Source organism: Canis lupus, chromosome 33 (genome assembly GCF_003254725.2).
Source record: "Canis lupus dingo isolate Sandy chromosome 33, ASM325472v2, whole genome shotgun sequence".
In the NCBI taxonomy this organism is placed as follows: Eukaryota; Metazoa; Chordata; class Mammalia; order Carnivora; family Canidae; genus Canis; species Canis lupus.
Genome location: NC_064275.1, coordinates 20,901,081 through 20,910,581, shown reverse-complemented (window position 1 = coordinate 20,910,581; position 9,501 = coordinate 20,901,081).

Genomic DNA, 9,501 nt, shown 5'->3' with positions numbered 1-9,501 from the left:
TAAAAATTGCAATTGAAATCATGGGAGTTAATCCATTTACTCAAGAAATATTTAGTGGAAGTCAATTATAGGCCATAGAGTCTTCTAGATGCTGGGGATTTAGAACTGAGCAAAATACAAAACAATTCTAACCTCTTGTAGAACTGGCTCTTTTGCAGGAGCCAAATAGTAATAAATAGGTAAAATGTAGAATTTATCATTGGGTGACCAATGGAGCACGGGAGAGGGGAGTAGAGAGTGCAGAGGTGGTAAACATTAAAGGTGTACAATTTCTGAAAGGTCAGTCAAGAAGGACCTCACTGAGAGGGTGACGTTTATGCAGAGACAAAAAGAGAGGCAGTAGTTGCCATAGTCATGGGTAGAAAGAATAAGGAAAACCTAATGATGTAAGTTTTCAGATGTCTTTTGAACTTAAAAAATATTTGAAGATCTTTTTATGCAGTTGCAATATATGTTTGGTGATGATTTAATATGGACATACCATCTGAAAAAATTATGCCTTAAATGGAAATTGTAGATTAATTGCTGAAATAAAGGAAATTACCAGAAATTGGGGAGGTTTACTTAAACAGTGAGAAAAGATATTTGAAAGTGAGGCATTTTGGAAAACCATTCCTATTTGTGGTTTCTGTCTATATATCTAAATACAGATCTTTCTATCTGTATATATCTTCAAGTAACTGGATCATGTCTTGAAGTTCATATGTTTGGTCTCTAAACAAATCTGCAATGGCCCTTTACCATGGTTAGGCTGTAATATTAGGAAACGTTATATTTTACAAGAGCTGAGATGGAAAGATCACAGAAGAGATGCCTAGAACTTCTAAAACATACATCTCCAATGCCTTAATGGTTTGTGTGTGTGTATGTGTGTGTGTGTGTGTGTGTGTGTATTGTCACAAAGTTTGATTTTGATTTTAGATATTTAAATTTAATAAAAACTGTGCAGATGTAGTTTAATATTTTCTTCCCTGTAACAAAAAAAAAAAATCTGTGGTCATTTGTGATTAATTTCCAAAGAACTGGAGAAAAGTGTTAACTTTTTCTATTTATTTACGTGATTATTTTGCATTTTTCTAATGAAAACAGTAAGATTATGAGTGCCAGGTTGATATTATTTTAATATGCCCGCATGCTATATCCCCTGTCCTAACTGGACAATTTAATTTCTAGGTGTAAGAGTTGTTCCAGGTATCTTTTTCATTCTTGCCTTCGAAGCATTAATTATATGTTATTTATTCTTGTTGACTAAATTGTTCTCTTCCTAATTTCTAGGTATTTATTATCATTTAATTTGGAAGCCATAATTTCCTCAAAATATTTGCAATGCATAACCTTTGAGTGTGAGCACAATTATAAACCTTATATTCCCATATAAAGAAAAGATTAGAGGGTTATCATCATTATGACTCCTGGAGATAATACCAAATATCCCCAAGTTGCTCCAGGCCAAATGTGCTCCCTAAAGCCCAACTTACTCTACCCACTTACACTTTTTCTCATTAGGACTACCATTATAATAGAAAATCAGAACTCTCAAAATGTCTATTACCATCAGATATAAATTTCTAACTTAACTATCTTTCTTTCTGTTAATTGGATTACTTGCATGTGGATTTCAGTTATCACTGTTCCTTATTAAGAAAATAATTCTCAACTACTCATCTGAAGCTATCCTTATGTTTAAGCTAAATTTCCTTTTACTGTTTCTCTTTTTCACATAGCATTTTTGGTGTTTTTTTTTCTCTCTCTTTCTACTTAGTGGAAGTGGACAATTGGACACATTACATAACAACCAATTTCATAGGCATAAATAAATCTATTCATTATATTATAGAGTATAGAGAAATTTTTAATTTTTAAAAAACTTTTTCATTTTTCCCTGTCAGCTTTTCCCTTCAGCTCAACTCTGCATTACTATCCATGTGGGGGGTACATATGTATTTTCCATATGTATATTTCCAGTGTATAGAGGGCATAGGTGGTTTTTTTTTTTCCTTTTTACTACAAAGTCATATTAGATAGACACTCCTGGAGTCCACAAAATGAATTCATTGTGGGCCATGACCTGAGTTAAGCTGCACAGAATTTTTGAGCTCCACTGTTAGCTACACCAATGCTATCTTTCAATGGTGTGGAAAAATCAAGTGTTAACTGTATTTGCTTTTTGAATATTGTTATCATAAATCTCTCGATGTTCCTGGCCTTCTCACATAGGATAGGGTGCTTCAAATGGCAAAGTAACTGTGGCTTCACTCTTTATTAAAGACTTCTTGATTTCAGGCATGAGGGAATCAAAGATACTTGGTGGCCTGCAAGCTCAGGATAAACTACACCATAAATGCTCAGCAAATATCTCACAAAGATACAGTAATTACCCAACAAATACCTCTTTGCTAAGCAATGAATTATAGAGCCCAATATCCTGTAATTACAAACCATTTATATATCTGTTTAAATTACTGTGGATGCCACTTAGCGTAATCACTTTGGTGATTAATCAAACATTATGTGCGGTATGGAATACTTCAGAGTTCACAGGTGTGCATGTTTTTCAAACGCTTGCCCTAAAGTATCAAACCATAAAGTTGCTAGCATTTTCTTCACTCCATATTTTGCAAACATTTCTATAATCTCACATTTTTCTTAAGTTATATTGGCTTTGGAGACGTTTAGGAATATACCACCTGGGTTTCAGTGGTTTAAAAGCTCTGTTTTAATAACGACAGTTTTCAGAGCCCTGACATGCACACACTTTGGGAGGTTAAACCAGATATAAACTCCCCTTGCCAAATATTTGTTTTGAAGTGAAGCTTTAGTGGCATATTCAGCTTCTGTTCTCTTGAGTGAGACCTTTAACAGCACTGTCACGGTGCATTCAAGAAATTGGGCCAAGTGCCTACAAAGGTGTTCCTTGGGCAGGGTACAGATCTGCCCTAAGGCCGTGAATGACAGGGATTAGTCCAGGACTATTGGTCTGAGCTCTTGCATTTTTGGCTGCCAAAGACTTTAGTTTAATCTTCCTGGCAACAGTAAAGTAAGGGTCAAATCGGATTATTCTAAGCCAATATGAGAATAATTTGAGAACAATAGCTGGCTAGGGAGAGAACGTCATGCAACTGAATTATAGTAAATTATACAGAGTCTTTCCTTGGAAGGAATAATTTGATCACGAGACCTGCAAGTGACAATTATTACTGATTGCTGCAGGCACCTCAGAGATTCATATGGAAGTCTCCATAGACGATAAGCTTCCTGATTCCCTTGGTTTGCATATGATTCAAATACGTGGATCTGCTGATGTTTACATTACGTAAGAACAATAACTAGCATTTGCTATGTGGCCAGCTTTATCGTAAGTGTTTTCCTTTGATTAACTCAGTCGATCTTCACAATAACTTCATAAGACACATATTTCCATTGTCCCATGTCACAGATGAGGAAACTGAGCATGGATCTTTTCAGTAACTGGCGCATGTCTACTAGGTGGCAGACTGGCTTTTCAACCCAGGCAGCCTGACTTCTAACTATGCTTCTAAGCACCATGCTATAGAAGTCTCTCTTTAAAGTCTAAAGTGAGCCCTGCTTGAAGTTATGCTGTCGATTATAATGGTATGCTGCATCTCAACTGTATTCCATCTCAGAAGTCACATTCTTCCTGCCAAAGCTCTTCCATAGCTCTCATTTGTGCAAGTGTGCAGGAGTGTCTTAGGGGCCCTACATTTTATTACCTGGTGGTTTGGACCAAACTAACACCACTGTGTGCTATGACAAAATAGATTAGGGGATAAATAATGGCAGCGCAAGTCATTGGTAATTTACTGCCTGGGCTATCAGGTAATTTCCTGGCTGTATGACTCTGTGTAGCTGAATCTATCAAATTTCTCACTTCCTCTTTTATCTTCTCTTTTTCCTTCTTCTCTATTTTTTTAATCAAGAAAAAAAGCATCACCCTTAGACTGTCAAAACTACAAAGCTGAACTTCAGACATTAGGACTTTTCTTCCCCAACCTTAGAAAGACAGGAATCCAAAACTGAAAAGCAACGAATTATTTGGGGGAGAAATTTGATATGGAAATGTCACAGAAATCCTGGCACATAAAAAATAACTCATGGGGCAAAGGAGGGTAAACTGTGAGGACAGAGGCACTAGAAATAAAATTTAAAAACAAAAATAACTTTATCGGCACCAGGAAAAGAAAACCTTTGTTTTCTTTGTTCAAATGAATTTGCTCTTGCATGTCTGCTTTTGGCAAGTATAATAGTAAAACACATTTGGGTTTAGGAATATAAACATATGTACTGGGTCGTGGTGGACTGGCTTTTTATCCAAGGCTGAGGTGATCAGTACAGAAGTGTGCTGAGGGGATGAAAGTAAATGGAAGGAATTTTAAAAGTACTAATTACTAGAAAAGCAGAACATTAGGAAGTGTGGAAAATCTACAGAGAGATAATGGAATTATTTTATTATTTTTTAGAAAGCAAGAAAGGAAGAAATTAACTGGTAAATTGATACATCTTGAAAGCGGAGAGAAGCCTCTTATAGGGACTTTTTATCAGGTCAGACAGGTCCTAGAAAATAGACTGAATAAATTGATTAAAAGGTTTGGCAGGAAACTCTTGACACCAATTTGAAGCTTGAGGTGTACAGATGAAGTAATCCAACTCATTCCTACATTCACTCAAACATGTTTATTGAGAATTAATACCACATAAGATACTATGCTAAGCATAACTCCTACACTCCATAGATCAGGATTTAGTGAAGGCAAGAGATAGACCCTCAAGTAGTAGGGTTTTAAAATCACTGTTAGTACACACACACACACACACACACACACACACTCCCAAGAAGATACTGTAGTGGAAGAGATAAAAGATGGCTGCGAAAGACTTAATGACAGAGGTAACATTGCACTGGTGCAATGTTGGTGCAACTTGGCCTGGTTAAGTGTAATTTTACAGGGGAAAGGGAAGAGTCTGGTTCAACCTACTGAGGACCAGATGTGACCCTCTGGATATGTACAGGATCAACAGGGCTTAGTACCTCTTCCTTTCTGTCAATAAACATGGAGTCCATGGAGTCATTCGAGATGTTTTTCATAATTAGTAATAAAAGAGGCCTTGTGCAGGCCCCTCAGGACACCAGGAAGTTGCCACCTCTGTTATAAAGGGTTCTGAGCCTAGGTGGGGTATGATAATAGACCCGTAAACAGATAAATTATGATACATCCAGATAAAACTGATAAACATGGTCAGAGCATGAGGGAGTAAAACTTTGCCTAGGGATGACATTTAAACAAGCCTTAAACTGATGATGGGAGGGTTTGGCAAGTGAAGGAAAACAATCTAGGGTGAGAGAACAGTATGTGGAGAAAGCCTGGCATTTTACTTTGTAAACCACAGTAACATGTGGATCTCACATCCAACTGCCACTGTTGGCTTTCCTTGCATGGGCTGGATTCCAACACTGAAGGTCTCTGAGGAGAAATTATGCCCATTTGTCCTAACTTCTGTTGATTTCTTTTCCTCTAAATTAGTAAGTGGTACTCCATGTAGGAGATCTATTATCAGAATCTTCATTTTTTGTAGAATTATGTTGCACTGTACCTCAAAATTAAACTATAATTTTACATTATTTAAGACAATAATTTTGAAGTCAACACAAGGCATCCTATGTCATACACTTCATCCCTTTAGCACTACTTGAAAATTTTTGCTTCCTTTCTTTGAGCTGTAAGCCAGCATCTTATTGCATGTGTGTCTGTGTGTGTGTGAGAGAGAGAGAGAGAGAGAGAGGGAGGGAGAGAGAGAAAGAAAGAGAGAAAGGGAGAGAGATATTCAGCTTTATGTATTTTTATACCTCAAACATTTTGCTATAGAAAATTTCAAACATATTAAAAAGTAGGTAGGATGTTATAAAGAACACTGTATTGTTATCAGCAATTTCAATAATTATCAATTCATGAGTAATTTTGTTTCATCTATATTCCCACTCCATCTGTCTTCTAATAATTTTGAAGTAAATCTTCATCATACATTTCATCTAAAAATAGTTTAGTACATATCTCTAAAAGATAGGAACATTTTTATTTTTTTATTTGTTTAATTTTTTTAGAGAGGGGAGGGGCAGATGGGGAGGGTGAGAGAATCTTCAGCAGGCTCCATGACCAATGTGGAACCCAACATGGGGCTCAAACTCACAGTCCTGAGATCATGAACTGGGCCAAAATCAAGAGTCAAAAAATTAACCAACTGAGCCACCCAGGAATCCCTAAATGATACAAATGTTTTAAAACATAATCACAATACTACTGTCAGTCTGTAAATTAACAATAATTCCTTAATATTAAATATTCCATTATTCACATTCCTCTAATTTGTACATAGGTAGGTAGGTAGGTAGGTAGATAGATGATAGAGAGATGATAGATAACTGCAGTTGATTTGTCTGAATCAAGTTCCAGGTCATTTTAGTTTCCATTGTGTTTGGTTAATGACACTTCTTCATTTCTTTTAATCATCATTGGGGTCAATAAACGATAGCCTGTGAACCAAGGGCACTTTACAACTTGCTTTTATAAATAAAGTTTTATTGACACACAACCATGCTCATTACTTACATGTATCCTGTGCCTGATTTCATGATAAGACTTCAGTGTTGCGTAGTTGTGACCAAGATTTTGTTGCCCACAATGCTCAAAATATTCACTTATCTATCATTGGATGGAAAGTTTGCTGACTCTTCATCTGTGGTTCCCCTCAACTCATCTTCATCTCACTTGAAATGAAAAATTATTCAAAATAAGTGTCATATATGCTTTGAGTACCAAGCCTGGCTTGGAATGTGCCCCGCCCTTTAAAAACAAAATGGCATCCTACAAACTACATATTCTTTTGAAGGGATATAGAAGAGAAACGGATATAAGAAGGAGTCAGTTTGGCTGAGGTCTTCACAAAGTGAAAGTAATTGCAAGGGTTACTCTCTCAGGTCCTCAACATTCCTCATACTTGGCTTTGCCAGTCTACTCAAAGGTGATCACGTCCTGGAGTAAACTCCTACATCTCTAACTCAGCTTCTTATCCCATAATTATTTATAATAACAATGATAAGATTTTACATTCAATTTGGAATTTAAGTGTATTTATAGCACTGCTCTAAATACTTTACATGTATTAATTAATTAATTAAATTAACTCACACACTATTATTAACTCCATTTTATTGAAGTGAAGATTAAGGAGTAGAGAAGTTAATGGAAGTACCAGGATGACCAAAAATTCCTACCAGCTTGCCACTGTATTTCCTTTCTTGTTAGAAAATCTACTTGGGGAACCAGCTATTTTAGTCAGAAGGTTGCTTGTTGAGCATGGATCAAGAACAATGCAATTTAGGTAGATTTTCTTAGTGGTGAAATATATCAAGATATACTGATATAATCTGCACTCCATTCCATCAATATACATAAACGTGCCAATAACAGATCCATATTTGCTCATCAAGGAACTCTCTGGCCTGGATACTGCTGAAGATACACTCATTTCCTTGCCCTTTGACTTCCTTTATGAACCTATGCAAACCGTTCTCTTCTGTTCTTCAGGTTGGTTAAATAATATGATTGAGATTCACCTTTCATTTTCCAGTCCTGCTTCTGTAAGTTTCTGCCCAAGTCATCTTACTTAAACCTGGGCATTTCCAAATCTGCTTAGCTTCACATTTTACAAACTCTGGCACTTCTACAGATGACTAATCTCTTCCAGTCTCTGTTGCTTCTTGCTAATTTCACTCTCAGTGGGTAAACCAATTTCCATATTCTTGGAAGCACTTTACATTACCTCTATCTACTTACTAAACTCTTGAGAGGATCAACTCTGTCAGAAGGGTTTTTAAAGAAAGTTTATTTAATTTCTGAGTCCATAATAGTGTACATGAGCATAGTCAGAATTGGCCTTTTATTATCTACTCCAGAAAAAAAGGGCAAGAGTTATTTTAAAAGTTCACAGATACTCTTAAGTCTGAGTGCCAAATTTCCTAGACAGTACAGATCAAGAATGCAGAAAGACAACTTGTACTTCCAGTTTTGGTATGAGGCCTGACATGGACAATTTCTACCCCCATGCCTTCCAGACCTCCTTGTCTTCAGCAGGTGCAGCTAAAGTGTAAACTATAGGACCGTGCTGGCACCACATGGTCACCCAGACAGGTATTAGCAACTTTGTAGTCGTTGCTACTTTCCTATTTTACTTCTCTTTGGACATGGAACAGAAATAATATATAAGGGAAATTTGAAAGGTAGGTTTAAGAACTCAGTCACATGGTAAGGTCAAATGAGTTTTAAATCAACCAGTGAGAAATTCAATGTAGTGGTTATTACCTAAGAAGCATTTTAGAAAGAATTAAGTTATATGAATTAAGCTATGTGCTATAATGTATAGCAAAAGTGACATCTTGTCCCGTCTCAACTGCCACCATTGGGTCTAATATCTTACTATCTTGTGAAAGTTAAGTCTTGAGTGTCATGGAAAGGGTCTATGTTCCACAGTTAAGCTTATGTGAGACAAAGATGACTCAAAGGAAACAAGGCAGTCAAAAGAGAGAGCAAGACATAGGGGTAGAGGGTTCTGACCATGATAATAGAAGATCTGTGGATTCATGGGAATGTTGGAGAATATCAATGGAACTTTCCACATAGGATAGGTTCTGAACCAATGTTTTTTGGATTGTAAATTCAATGCTGGATTATATGAAGCCTAAAATATGAAAATTGGGCAGTAGGTTTACCAAAGTTGGAAGGAGGACTATTCATTAGCATATCCAAAAGGATGATCTAATCCAGTCCAACATGATGTCTTCTAATACCCTCGTATATGTCCCGTTTTGCCCTTTATTTATGTACTGGGATGGAATCATTCGACTTAAGGAGCTTCTTTTAATGATTTGAAGAAAATTCTTAACCATTGTGTCTTCAAATGCTAAAAGTTCAAGTGGAATTGTTTTCTATTGATTCTTATGGATGTTTGCACTGTCCAATATTCTGCAAAATATTCTGCAAAGTGCTGATTGTCTGCACTACTTAACATCTTAGGAAAAACATGTTTTTGCTTCCTTCTCCCTAAAGACCCCAGCAACCTTTGTCATTCCTTCTTATCCATATATCTAACTTGCTACAAAACCCCCTTAATTTCTTAACTGGAATGCAAAATAAATACAAATCCCTCCCTTGTCCCCTCTAGCCCATCCCCACAGAGTAGAAATATGGATGCCGTGATACTTCCCATGCTAAATTTTTAAATGTCATTCTTCCATCAAGGTTGAGAGATTTATAATTTCATGCTCAATTCTGAGCTTTTATTTTCATTTTGACTGCTGGGTATTTGGTTCTTTTGAGAACTGCTTTGTATAGGGAAAAAGATGATCACAGCTTTTACTTATTTCTAAAATGTTCTTACCCATTTATTATATAGCTGTCAGATACTACTATAAGACTTCTATTTTTGCAG